This window comes from Megachile rotundata, chromosome 4 (assembly GCF_050947335.1).
Source record: "Megachile rotundata isolate GNS110a chromosome 4, iyMegRotu1, whole genome shotgun sequence".
Lineage (NCBI taxonomy): Eukaryota > Metazoa > Arthropoda > Insecta > Hymenoptera > Megachilidae > Megachile > Megachile rotundata.
Genome location: NC_134986.1, coordinates 9,558,045 through 9,573,515, shown reverse-complemented (window position 1 = coordinate 9,573,515; position 15,471 = coordinate 9,558,045). Strand labels below are relative to the sequence as shown.

At 38.2% G+C, this 15,471-nt stretch overlaps 1 protein-coding gene across 4 annotated transcripts in view; it reads left to right on the top strand.

The window, feature by feature from the left end:
• Positions 1-15,471, top strand: part of LOC100878771 (band 4.1-like protein 4A) — a 70,991-nt gene that overhangs the window by 28,462 nt on the left and 27,058 nt on the right. The window lies entirely within an intron of this gene.

Below are 15,471 nucleotides of genomic sequence, written 5' to 3'. Positions count from 1 at the left end.
TGAGCAGCAATGCGTTCAGAGGGAGGTAATGTAATTCTAAGCCAGTGATGGGCTTATTGTGGTTGAGAGGGTATCGGTGTATGGGTAAGTGGCGTGCAATTGCGGCTATTGATCGAGAATAGTTGGTGGATTTTTATATGAGTAATTATTGTGTTTTTATAGTTGAGGTACAAATTTGGGAATTTTCAAATTTTCAAATTTTCAGATTTTCAGATTTTCAGATTTTCAGACTTTCAGATTTTCAGATTTCCAAGTTCTCAAATTCTCACATTCCCTAATTTCCACATTCCCCAATTCTCACATTCCCCAATTCCTACATTCCCCAATTCCCACATTCCCCAATTCCCACATTTCCCAATTCCACAGTCCCCAATTCCCACATTCCTCAATTCCCACATTTCCCAATTCCCACATTTCCCAATTCCCACATTTCCCAATTCCCACATTCCCTAATTCCCATATTTCCCAATTCCCACATTTCCCAATTCCCACATTTCCCAATTCCCACATTTCCCAATTCCCACATTTCCCAATTCCCACATTTCCCAATTCCCACATTTCCCAATTCCCATGTTTCTCAATTCCCACGTTCCCCAATTACCATATACCTCAATTCCCACATTTTCCAATTCCCACATTCCCTAATTCCCACATTTCCCAATTCCCACATTTCCCAATTCCCACATTCCCCAATTCCCACATTTCCCAATTCCCACATTTCTCAATTCCTACGTTCGCCAATTACCACATTCCTCAATTCTAACCTCCCCAAATTCCCAATTCCCTGATTTTCCAAATCTTGTAATTCTCACATTCCCAAATCTCTAAATTCCTAAATCCCTAAATTCTTGAATTCTCACATTCCCAAATCGCTACATTCCTAAATCCCCACATTCTTGAATTCTCACATCACTAAATCCTCACATCCCTAAATCCCCAAATCCCCAAATCCCCAAATTACCAAATGACTAATTTGTTAAATTGTTAAATTGTCAAATTGTCAAATTGTCAAATTGTTAAATTGTTAAATTGTCAAATTATCATCTTCCTAAATTACCAACTCCCCAATATCTCAAATTCCCAAATTACTGAATTAAAATCTCTTCATCCCTCTGTACATTTACCCTTATGCTCCTAAACGCATCTTCGGCCCACAATCATTCAAAGCAACGTAAACATTACGCCACTAAAATACAACGAGCCCCACACGAGACGTTTCTTAATAGAATTTTCCAATTACCTCGTACGATATTTTATCCGGTAATTTACGTTTATGTAATAGTACCAGCATGAGAGGAGCGTTCAACAAGAGCTGATTAGAAAAGCTCGTGCTACGTCCATATAGCCAGTTGGCAAAAAAGAAGTTGACGAAAACGAAACGAATGAAAAGGATGCTCTCCTCCTTTCTCTTCCTTTTTCCTGTCTTCCTCTCGGTTTCTCTTCAGCCAATTACACCCGAATAACGCTTATTATGTAATTCGCCAAAGGCATCATTCATTCGACTTGCACGGTAGCAATTTTGCAAGATATGTAACAACTGGTATATATCTTTTGCGAAATTATACGATACATTGATTTTACACGTGATGGGATTATAAGCGATGCGATACGTAGTATCAATAAGTAATTGTGCATCTATGATCGCATAATGATGCGCGCCACCTTTCATTTCTGATAATTTAGCTTTCTATTAATTGGAAATGCATGCTTTGGATCCGGGGTTTTTGTGCAGTTTATCGCTTTAGGGCTTGTAGGATGAATTGTGTAGATTATAGTCATTTTTGGGAGGTGGAATTTTAATTTTGGGAGAGGGATTTTGGGGTTAGGTTAGGTTGCATTTGGACAGTTTTTAACTTCAATAATTAATTAATTTTTGGACAGTAATTTTAACATTTATTTATTACTATTTACGAGTAATAATATTTGTATTAAGTTCTACGTTATTATTTGTTAATAACAGTGTATTTAATAATCTCATAAGTCTTTATTAATGATGATATATATATCAATGCACTTGGTAGTATAATATATTTATTAGTATATACAGTGATAGTTTTTAATAATAACATATTTGTAAATGTATTTATCACTATTTAACAGTAATAAGATACGTGTTACCACAATTATCTGCTTATTTATATCATTTCTTGAGGGTAGAGGTTAACCTCTCATGACGCTAAGCATTGAACATACGTATTACATATACTTACTGCCTTAGCTTATCTCACAGATGTTCTACGTTCTATATAGTCCCTATATGTCATACAAAACATACAAAATATAAAATAAAAACAAAAGCAATATCATACCTTATCAGTCAAAATACGGAATAAAAAGTATTTTTCCATCGAAAAAGCAAGAGATATGTAAAGAAACAAAGAGGCTGTCAGGATGAAAATGCTGTTCGCGACTGTCATTTGACACCTTTATAGAACAAGACCATATCAAAGAGTCTCAAAGAGCAGAGAAATCCGCGGAGTGACGGTGATAATACTTCAAGGCACGATTCAACTTTTCTTCTGCTTGGATATTCATTTTCATCCTGAGACGAAACTTCCATCGCGGCTAGCAACAGCTATTCGAAACAGACTATCTTTTCCCGAGGGAGTCGGAATTTTTTACTTCGTGAAAATTCAACGCGCCTCCATCTAGAAAATTACTCGGAAGACGGTTAACAAAATAAAGAACCGCGTAACGTTTTCAGGTAACGACGGGGGGAAAAATCTGGATGCTCGAGCATTCACGTTCTTTATCTTGGCAGAAGGCAAGATAAAGAGAATGTTCGTTAACGACGAAACTTATCCGGCTAAGAGCAGAAATAAAAGTCGAGGAAGTTCGGAAACACTCGAGCAACCTCCCCGTAAACGGCAGAGTTTACTAAAGATGTGATCTTTATTCATAACGAATCAGCATTTGAATAATCAATACCGCGTTGTACCGATGTCTGCGAAGGAAACATTTCTGGAGTGTGCAAAAAAGGGAGTCGGGAATTTTTGCGTTTGGAGATTCGGTTTGATCAATTTTGGAGTTTGGAGATTCGGTTTAATCAATTTTGGAGTTTGGAGATTCGGTTTGATAAATTTTGGAGTTTGGAAGGTTTAAAGTTGGTAGACTTGATGATTTGAGAGGCTTCGTGAGTTACAACTTTTAAAAAATTTTAAATATCTACAATCTCAAATATGCAGAAGGTGAAACTTGTAAAAATCCAATTTTCTTAAGTTACATAATACGTACAAGTTTGATTGATTGATATTATATGGGGCTCGACTGCCATGATCATTGGCCATGTACAAGTTTATACATATTTATCCAAAATATAAAACAAAGCAATGTTCACCTAAAATTTACCTAAAACAAAGAAACTCTTGTTCAAGAGACCTTGGTTTTTTCTCCGATCAAAGCTGACCGGTAAACTCTATTTGGTCGAAGCAAAACCATCGAGGGATCGATGATTAGTGTAATTGTCAGCTCCGAACGCAATTAAGTTCACCGATAATCGGCATGGCTCGTTGACCATCTCCGTTGTTTCTTTCGAGCCAAGAATCTCTCTTTTTCTTAGCAGTTTATTTTCTTGGCGATCAGCACTTCTTCTCAAGACCTTCTGCAAACGTTGACCAACGAATCCTAAGAGTTGAAGAGCGGTCAATTATCGCAGTGGTAGAATTATACCGTTTTGTTGCTGGCAAAGTTCGCCGAATTTGATTACTTAGCGAGTAGAAGATCGAGAAGAAGCAAATTTTCTACGGACTCTCAAATATTTTAATTCAGCAATTTTTATGTTTGAAGATCTGGAAAGGTGGAATGTTTGGGGTAGAAGCGAATGTGGGAATTTAGATTTCTGGGTAGATATTTGAAATTATGGGAATTGGGGATTTGAGGATTTAGGGTTTGAGGGTTTTGGGATATGGAAGTAGATGTCGAGAAAGAGAGGTCATGTACTTGGAAATGAAGTTTGTGGGTTGGGAGTTAATTTTAAAATTTGGGGATCTAAGAATTTGCAAATTTGGCAAATTTAGAAAGTCGAAGATGTACTTCAGCAACGTTAAAAAACAGTAAATGTACGAATTTAGCAAATCAAGAAAATTAGGAATTTGTGAATTCTTCAAGTTCTAAACTACTTCAGCAAACTTGGAAAGTTCAAAATTTGTAAAGTCAAGTTTAAAAATCAGGAACTTTAAAAATCTGAAAAACTCAAGAATTAAAAAAGCTAGAATTCTTCTCAACCTAAAATGCCTCTCAATTTAAAAATTTATAAACCCTGAAAATTCGAAAATTGCAGCTACGAAAATTAAACATCTTGCAAAGGTTTCCAAGAACGTTCGAAGCACCGTTAATCCCGAGTCGGCATTAAAACCTGCTACAAAATCAGTACCTGCATACCCAATAATAATGCACGGAATGTAGCAACGATCCACATTTTTGTGGAATTCGAGTAGCCGGCCATCTTCCGATAGTCGGTTCTGCGTATCTCCTAGCAAGATGGCCGTCCGATGGGGTCGATTCGCGTTACTCCGTACCGATTCCCACGACAAACCCTAGCCGGGGGCTGAAAAGTAGCAGAGAGACGGAAAGAGAGGGCGGTATGCCTAAATAAACGGTTTGCCTGCACCGTATATGAAAAATGAAAGAAATGATCGTAGTGACCGGCGAACGGAAGAAAAAGGGACAAATAGACGGACCATGGAGAGAGAAAAAGAGAGGTCGTTCGGAGCACGCAACCTAAAGATGATTACCTACCTTCTGGACCTATACCCTGGTTCATTCGGCCTCGGGCCAGACGAGAAGGGAAGTGGACCTTCTTCTTCTTCTTCTTATGTTTCCTTCGTGGTTGCTCGTTCTTTGCACTTTTATTACGCCTCTGGTTCACAGTTGCGGGGTCTGTTTCTAGGACTCGTGACGCAACTCGTTCACAACCGCTTATCACGTATACCTCTAGGCACCAGTTTTTTGCTTTTAGAAACAAATCTGAATATCTACCGCAAATGATAGGAAGATTGTAAGAAGTCGATGGGTAATGATAGTGCGGTGACAGAACTGGAACGTGACGGGGAATTGGAGAAAGTACTGACGTGATTAGCGAGGAGAGATATTTTCTTGATGATGTGATGATTTGTACGAGGTAGGAAAGTGATAATGTGTGAAACATGGAATTTTTTCATTTTTAAGTTTTGTAGCTTTTAAATCTTCAAGTCCTCAAATTCTAAAATCCCCAAATTCCAAATTCTCCAAATTCCATATTCCTCAAATTTCAAATTTCCCAAATTTCAAATTCCTCAAATTCCAAATTTCACAAATTCCAAGTTCCCCAAATTCCCACATTCCCCAATTCCCACATTTCCTAATTTCCACATTCCCCAATTACCACATTTCCAAATTCCCACATTCCCCAATTCCCACATTCACCAATTCCCACATTCCCCAATTCCCACATTCCCCAATTCCCACATTCCCCAATTCCCACATTCCCCAATTCCCACATTCCCCAATTCCAACCTTCCCTAATTCCAACATTTCCTAATTCTCACATTCCCAAATCCCTAAATTCCCAAATTCCAAATTTATCAAATTCCAAATTTCCCAAATTCCAAATTTCCCAAATTCCAAATTCCCCCAATTCCAAATTTCCCAAATTCCCCAAATTCCAAATTTCCCAAATTCCAAATTCCCCAAATTCCCCAAATTCCAAATTTTCCAAATTCCAAATTCCCCCAATTCCAAATTTCCCAAATTCCAAATTTCCCCAATTCCAAATTTCCCAAATTCCCCAAATTCCAAATTTCCCAAATTCCAAATTCCCCCAATTCCAAATTTCCCAAATTCCAAATTCCCCCAATTCCAAATGCCTCAAATTCCTCAAGTTCCCCAAATTCCTCAAATATCTCAAATTCCCCAAATTCCTTAAATTCCCCAAATTCCTTAAATTCCCCAAATTCCTCAAGTTCTCAAATTCCTTAAATTCCCCAAATTCCTCAAGTTCTCAAATTCCTCAAATTCTCCAAATTCCTTAAATTCCCCAAGTTCCCCAAGTTCCCCAAATTCTTCAAATTCCCAAATTTCCAAATCCCCAAATCCTCATATCAACTACCACCAAACACGCATAAAACACCAATAAAACCCTCCATAACCGCCACAGTCCCCAGGTGAAAAAAAAGGGTTGAACAGGTTGTTGTCTCGCCGAGGATGCTCGTAGAGTAGATGCTTTGTTCGTTTCGCGGTTCCCTATGGAGCCAACGATGCATTTCGCGTTGAAAGCCTATGGGCGCGAGACTGTTGCAGGTGAAACTGTTGCTGTTGCCTATCTCTTGTACGAATAATACCGGGTTGGTAGTTTGCCCGGTTCTTCGCTCACCTACAACAGTAAACAGGGTTGAGACTTGGTCTAAGAGCACAATTTTCTTGCCGGTGCTTTCGATTTTCCACGTTGAATTCGGCGCTCGTTCTCATTTCGTTCCATCCATTAGCTTGCCGCCTACAACAACCCCACCGAAAATGGTATAGAGCCTGCGAACTTGCACAATGGACGCTGCAGATATTTGCTGAAACATCCGATGCCTCTTCTGCGTTATTTTCCTTCTGCAACATCGTTGTTTCGGAAGTTTCTATTGTGACATAGATTTATTTTATAGTTATTACATATCTTGTTTTTGATGTGCACTTATGGTAGGACAATGGTAGGACTCATTTTCATTTTTTGCAGAATAATCACATTTTATGAAATATTATTATATTTTTAAAAATTTGTACTTGTATAATTTGGTTCAAGAATTAAACACTGTTGTTCTGTTCTTTGGAAAGCTTGTCAAGTTATGAGGATTTGAGGTGTAGGGCAAGCTTATGTTTGAAAAATCGTAACTCAAGTAATATTATAGATAAATATGTAAATTAACCAGCATATTGTATGTCAAAGTTCAGAGTTTTATTTAAAAAATATTACTGATGAACCTATAAGGTAGACAAAATTATAAAAATTTATTTCAGCAAGGGTGACCTGGTCTGACTGTATATTAGGATGTGATTGTACTATTGCAGACAAATTACATAATTTAATTATATGATTGCAGAAAAAATTATATTTAATTCTAACATTGTAGACAATTTGTATTATTCAACTGTATCATTATAGACAAGTCACATTATTTAATTATGTTAATGCAGAGAAATTATATTTAATTATAAAATTATAGAAAAATTGTATTATTCAATTGCATCATTATAGACAAGTCACATTATTTAATTATATGATTGCAGACAAATTATATTTAATTCTAACATTGTAGAAAAATTGTATTATTCAACTGTATTATTATAGACAAGTCACATTAATTAATTATATAGTTGCAGACAAATTATATTATTTAATTATGTCATTGCAGACAAATTTCATTTAATTATAAGATTGTAGAAAAATTATATTATTGAACCATATCATTATAGACAAGTTACATTATTTAAATACATAATTGCAAAAAAGTTACTCTACTTCTCTCCTTCAATTATTTTCTTCAGGTAAAATATTTGAATGATTGAGATAAAAAAAGAAGGAGAACGGTAAGCGACGACAGGCATTTCTCTATCACAGTCAGTCGGTCGTGGTTGTCGTCTATAAATAGTTGGCTAGAGTCGTAGAACATAGAATGCGTAGTCCATACTTAATATGCTGTAGCTAGAGGGAAGGTTTCGATGTCCGCAAGGACGACGGCACTTCGTCAGGCCATTTGTCACTTTTTCTAAGCCGCACCGCCTAAGGTTGACGTGAAACGTCGTGTACCTTTACTATTTGTGCTTCGTGGGACGTTTTCGATCGATTCACCATCGGAGTTACTTAGCTGGAAGTAACGCTTCGATGATTCTCAGCGTTGTTATCGTCTCGACGAGACAAGCCGGTAGTTCTTGTTTCCGGAGTAGTTTTTGCATCGTGAAAACTCGATCGAACACGCGAACAAATACCTCGACTTTGAAATACTGATTCGATTTCGAGATAGAAAGGTAGCGGGACACTGCAATTATGGTGCAGTTGGCCGATAAGTGGAACTAGTTTAGAATTTGTATTGAGACAAAGTAATTTATGTTTGTGAAAAAGATGGAAAAACTGGAGTCTGTAACAATTGGGTGAAAGAAGGAATTGGGTTAATGACATGGGAAAGTTTTGAGGGAACGAGTGCATTTTTTAATTTTGAAAAGTGAAATTTGAGATTTTAAACTTCTATATTTTTATATTTTTTACAAAGGAAATTTCTAGGTTTGTAGATTTCTAGATTTCTAGGTTTTTAGGTTTCTAGGTTTTTAGCTTTCTAGATTTATAAATTTGTAGATTTTTAGATGTCTAGACTTCTTGATTTCTGAGTTTCTAAATTTCGAAATTTTCTTATACTGTTATATCTCCAAATTCATAGGTCTCCATAAGAACACAGCCACACACACACAAATATCCCCACAAAGACCCAAAAAATGAACAAGTGTGAATTCTCTTCCACTCTCACCCATCATTTTACCTAATAAACCAGATGCGCTATATCCCCTTCGTAACTCGCAACTACTAAACCCTAGCTCCGTTTCAAGTAAGTTTACAAAGCGGCGATCACAAAGCAGGCGAGGTAAATACGGTTGTAACTTTAGCCAGTGATGCTTTGAAAAAGTGACAAACAGCTTGAGGCATCGTCCTCGCGCGAGCAAGAAGCGCATTAGCGTACGCGCCGCTGATCGTCTCTCGCGCGTTTAATTAACTAATTTATTTAATTACTTAACGATTACCTTCCTCGTCGCGGAAACGTGTAATTTATATCCGACGAGTAACGAGCTGATCTTTGTTTATTCCGCCTTGCCGATCCGTACCTCGTTCGACGAAGAAAGATCGGTCAACGCTAATTATCATTCATTATCGCGAAATTGATTAACTTTCGACCAACACTAGACTTTCTCTTCCGATTCGGAGCTGGTTAAATATTGTTACAGGATGATTCTATGAGAGTTTGCTTTAGATGTTTAAATAGGGTGCAGAAGGTAGAGGGATGTTTAGAAGGGGTTGTAGAGGTATTGGGGTTATGGTTATAGGGTTGGTGTATGTTCACTTATTATTTTTTTGGGGACGATTAAATTTATTTATTTCAAAATTTTTTGGTTGTAAATTTTGAATAATGTAAGTCCCCAAATCTCCAAATTTCCAAATCTTCTAATTTCTAAATCTTCAAATTGTCAAATTTCTAAATCTCCAAATTTCCAACCTTCCAAGTCTCCAAATTTCCAAATTTCCAACCTTCTAAATCCCCAAATCTCCAAATTTCCAATCTCCCAAATCCCCAAATCTTCAAACCCCCAAATCTCCAAATTTCCAATCTCCCAAACCCCCAAATCTCCAAATTTCCAATCTTCCAAATCCCCAAATCTCCAAATTTCCAATCTCCCAAATCCCCAAATCTTCAAATCCCCAAATCTCCAAATTTCCAATCTCCCAAATCCCCAAATCTCCAAATTTCCAATCTTCCAAATCGCCAAATCTCCAAATTTCCAATCTCCCAAATCCCCAAATCTTCAAACCCCCAAATCTCCAAATTTCCAATCTCCCAAATCCCCAAATCTTCAAATTTCCAATCTCCCAAATCCCCAAATCTTCAAACCCCCGAATCTCCAAATTTTCAATCTCCCAAATCCCCAAATCTTCAAACCCCCGAATCTCCAAATTTTCAATCTCCCAAATCCCCAAATCTTCAAACCCCCAAATCTCCAAATTTCCAATCTCCCAAATCCCCAAATCTCTAACTTTCCAATCTTCCAAATCCCCAAATCTCCAAATTTCCAATCTCCCAAATCCCCAAATCTTCAAACCCCCAAATCTCCAAATTTCCAATCTCCCAAATCCCCAAATCTTCAAATTTCCAATCTCCCAAATCCCCAAATCTTCAAACCCCCGAATCTCCAAATTTTCAATCTCCCAAATCCCCAAATCTTCAAACCCCCAAATCTCCAAATTTCCAATCTCCCAAATCCCAAAATCTTAAACCCCGAAATCTCCAAATTTTCAATCTTCCAAATCCCCAAATCTCTAAATTTCCAATCTTCCAAATCCCCAAATCTCCAAATTTCCAACTCTCCAACTCTCCAACTTTCCAAATCTCTAAATCTCCAACTCTCCCAATTCCTCCAACATCCCATCTCTACCGTACTCAGCAGTGTACACACTCGTCCTCTTCGTTTTGCGTTCGTGTTTCGATACCGTTCACGCGCCTCGTTTGCTGATCAGCAAAAATTCCTTGTATCAGAAGTGCTTGTACGTTCCCAGCCAATCATCCCGTTTCCCAAAAGGGAAAGACCAGCGATTCCCGACCTGGTTACCATCGAGCAACCGGAGCTTCCTAATCGGCAGATCGAAGGGGGTTAAGCGTCACTGTCCGCAAACAAGAATCGACCGTTGCTCCCTTCGCCCTTCGATTTCTCTCTTTCTCTTCCCGTGTCCCTGTATATATGTATACCTTCGACTTCGTTCGTCCAGCCGCTTCCAGGATGCATTGTTTTCACCTTTTTTTAACCCGTCCCTTCTTCCTTCAACTTTCGAACGCGTATACAACGTGAAGCTGCGCCCATCGCTTCGATTCGGTATCGAATACGTTCTAAATTTATGGACGAATTTTTTGATCATTTGCTGAAGAGTATTATTCTTTATTTGGAGGAGCTTGTCTGAGTTACGACAATTTTGCATTTGTATGCTTTGTAGATGAATTTTTGTATTGGTAAGTTTTAACATTTAGGTATTTGGAGAATTTCAGGATGTTAAGCTTTCCATAAGAAAATTTCATATCTCTGATTTTCTAAATCTAAAAAAATGACAAGTTCTTTAATTTACTAAAATACTCAAGTTTCATAAATTTCGTTGCCACGCAATGGTTAATGTGTGTCATGTACAAATACAGTCAGGCAAGGTGAAATGTTGAAATCTTGAAACATACCACAAAATTGTTCACATGGTAGTATCAAACAAAAATGCAGCAAGTTAGATAATCTATCATTTAAACATACAAGTACAATTTTCTTCAAATATACCCTATGTCAAAGATATTAATGAACCTATGTCCATAAAGAAGTTTGAACATCAGCACATAATAAAAAATTTCATATAACAAATGAAGTAACATATAAATGAAAAGTAGAACCAAGATAATGTATCTAAATGTAGAAGTACAATTTTCTACAGATATATCCCATATTTAAGAAGGTAATACGATGTGATTCGATGGTCGAAAATATGGTGTCTGACACATCGAATGTCCGTAGATGTAAACGGACCTTAACAGAGCGAAGGTCTATGCCCTGATGCTCCTGGCCCGATGTCTCGGGGTCGGGGGGTACAGGAACAAGGAGTCGGCTGGAAGGGAGCAGGGGCGTAGGTACGACTCGGTGGAATCCTGGTGGGGGTTATTCCAGGGTCTTTTTTCACCTTTTGCTTACATAATGTATTCTCAAACGTACATACGAGTCTCGGCTACCAGTGAGCGTTTACGTATGGCATCCGCATGGGTCTTTCCGTTCGTGTGGGTTTACTGTACGGTCCGTTCACGTACGTGCTACTCTGTCGGCCGCGTACGTGTGCGTCACGCGCGTATATATACGTCCGCGACAACCGAGTGGACGCTCTTTATCGTTTGTCCACCTATACGTCCTCGTGGCCGAACGTCGTCGTCGTTGTACGGTCGCAAACGTGACGGAGGCGTGTCACATCGGAATACAAAAGGTATAATACCCACATACCGATGCCGCTAACTCATACCTACCGGGGAATACCAATTTTCGAGATACGAACCACCTCTGACGCGACCTCGACGACTCGCGAACTTGACCCTGCTGCACGTATCTAGCTAAGGGTCGATGCGTTGCTAGTTTTACTAAGATAGGATAACCTCTTCAGTCTAATTCTTTTTTGCAGTTAAGGATTCTAGGAGAGTTGCCATGTTTTAGACTTTATTTACCTTGTGAAAGAGCGAAGAGAGACATGGGTAGATTCCTATATTTCTATGTCAACAATTTTTAGACTAGGTTACTCTACATACGTGGACTCTTGCATACATTCTCATATCTTTGGGTTTTTATATTTCCACATTCTTATGTCTTCAGATTGCACATCCGTAGATTCCTATCTTTCTGGATTCGCATTTTCCTAGATTCAGATACACGTAGATTCTCATATACATGTACCTAGATATACCTAGATACCTCATATGTATACCTATTTGTAAATTCCTACGTTCTAGATCTCTGTACTCAACATTTTTATATTCGTGTATCTCCAATTACCTACACATGTAAATTTCTAGACCTCCAATTTACCTGCATGACTAATTTAAATTCCCAAATACCAAGGTTCCTAGACGTCCATGTTCTTAGATGTATTTCCAGATTGTCCTCCATAAAACAACAGAGCAGTTCCCATTACACCCTTCTAATTAAACGACAAAATAAAAAACACAAAGCAGCAACCAGTCACAGAAATAAAAGTTACACACTGTCCACCGGATATTAAACGAAATTTATTACATAAGATAAATTTGCATTACGGTATGGAAAGGCCAATGTTACGAAGCCCGAGGCGGCCACCTTCACCGTCTGTGCGTAAATTTGCCACCGTGTACGGCGTTCGCCAAACGTTGCAATTTCAGCGTTAAATCGAAACACACAGAAGCTGCACTCGAAAAGCTTCGTACTCGATGCCAGCCACCATAGATTATGGGAATAACCGGTCGAGATGGGCAGTAAACCTTGGACCATCGACGTTCAACGTTTCTTTTCTTCCAACTCTGTTTTCTCTTCTCGGGTGTACGGGTTACGTCTCTCTTTCGGTGCACCTATGATAACATTGTTCTGCTTGCGGAGCACCGTGCTGCTTTTTTTATTTTTCGCTGGCCAGATAAAATCGCGATATACTTGGTTGGTCCGCGAACGCTATATTTCATTTGAATCGTGTCCGTACACGTTAAGGGGAGATTCACCGAGCCAGCCGGAAGATAAGGGAACGTTTTAATAAAATTGCTTGTAGAGAATGGGAAGGGAAATCACCTGTGAGCAACGATCGAAAAGTTAAATAGGTAGAGAAAATAAGGGATTATATAATTGTTTCTTGTTTAATTTCATTTTCCCGCGTTTTTGGGAATCACGCATGGATCCCTCGCGCATGCGTAGCCAATACCCATTTCACGATTTCGCGATTTGAAAGTATTCAGAGTTATTAACTTTCGATTTCCTCAATTAGCTTGCAAATTTCTACATTGTTATATCTTCGATCTGAGATGTTTCTAAATTTCTATTTTTTTTAAATTATCAAGCTTCGAATGTGCTACATTCAAGAAGATATAATTTGAAAGAACTTGAAGACTTTTGTTAACACTTTTTAATTCGCGAATTTGTGAAGGTTGAAAGTTTCCTAGACATCCAAGTTGGTATTTGTAAATATTTAAATTAAAAAATTGTCCTTCATAAATTATCTGTTCCATGATCACACTATGAAGACATGAGAGCACTTAATCTACCGCAAACATAGAATTCTCAAAGGATTTTTTACCAAATACATAACCTCGAGTTTTCACACTTCCAACTCCATATTTGTACGTTGCGATCTCAATGTCATTCTACCTGTCCCCGGTAGAAGAAGTAGCCTGAGGAATGTGTAAACCACCTGTTTAAGGTAGAAATGAACTCTTCGACAAACACTTCATCTACAAACGTAGACCTACAAAGGTTTCACCAACTCCTCCAGTTCTCATACTTCAAAAAAACTACTCCGTTTGTTCGTCGATCTGAAAAGAAAAAGAAGTCTGATCCATTGAAGGTGTAAACTTCAAGGTAGAACTGCAGGTGCAGAATAGATGCCAGAGGCGTAAATGGGTTCGCGGCACCTACGATAAATTCTCGCGTTCCAGATACCAAAAGTATCAACGGGAAAAAGATAACTTTGATTTCACTGATTCGATCAAAAGTTGAATGTTCCTCGACCCAATGTATTCTAATCGATTTCGCTGACATTATACGATGCGTAAATAGAGTTAAGCCGCCGTTTCCACGTATCGCGTTTCAGTTGAATTATGGGCCATCATTTGGTCGTTAGAGAAATCAACAGCTCTTATTATCCTGGTATTCTATGCGAATCCGTGTAAGATACATCCGGCGCGGTAACGAGCATTTGAAGAAGAAATGACAGGAGAAGATGATGAGAACGATGATGTTCAAACGACTTGATCGCTCAATGAGTTATGGAAAGAACGAGCATTTTTGCTTGTTCGTAATTTCGCTGCTGCTTATTCTACGTAAATTAATATTTTTAAAAAATAGATTTATTCTCTGTGGTGCATTGTCAAGTTATGATCAAATGTTCAAAAACTTGCATTCTTATAATTAGTCTTTTAATTGACAATTGGCAATTAATAGCAAATACAAATGGCATCCCTTAGTTTCTAACAATTGTGGCTAATAGTCAACATGCGAAACATAATATTAATGCTCGATCTTTAACGCCACAAAAATGAGTGAACCGCATAATTAGCGGTTTGATCCGCGTCGAAACCAGCGTTAATTACTGCTCGCAACCTTCGGCTGAAGAGAAGCATTTCCTCGAGAGCGAACACGGCGAATAAATCATCTCTGCTCGCCGGTGCAAGCTAACAATTGTCTCGAATATAGGCTCTGATGATCAATACATATCGCGCGCAACTTGTCAAAGTCGAGCCACCGCTGGATCGTTAGAGACATCAGCAACAGCTTCAATTATTATCCTCGAATTCCAGCGGTGTGTACACTCGGCTTCAGCGTATCCCCTGTGTAACGACACGTTGGTTAACTCCTCCATTCTCTGATTACTCAAGTTCCACTGTTTCCATATCTGTTTCATACAACTCTTCAAATTATTGGGTTACCAAATATTTAGATGTCTATATCAACTGCCTAGATCTCCACATTTGTACATGTGGGGGTCTTCAAATTGTAATGTTTCTAAATAGATATTTCAGAATGTAGATATATTTCAAAGTTATTGTATTTGTTCCTATGTTCATAAATTATTAAATCCACAAATCAGGGATTCTTAAATTCTCAAATGCCTCTTAGAGCCTCCATCTTTAGATACGCAAAAGCCTAGATTTTTATACTCTTCGTAAGTCCTTAAACTTACAAATCCTTATATTTCTATGTCTATAGTTACTTGTCTCTTTGAGTCTCGAATATCTACCGAAATTCCTATATTGTTAATTCGTTTTTGATTTCGAAAAATTCATGGAAATGAAGAATGAAAGTGCCCGTAAATGTGTAGGTAAGGGAGATTTGCGATTGACTGTACGCAGCCGTATCTCGAAGGAACAAATGATCAAGCACGAAAACACGCATCGTGGCTCTCCGTTAGTTTCCCCCGAAGGGGAACAAACGAGCGTCACGGCTCGCTTCGGAGCACTGGGAACCGGAAACCGGCGATTTCAATCTCAAGTTCACCGACTGGATGTC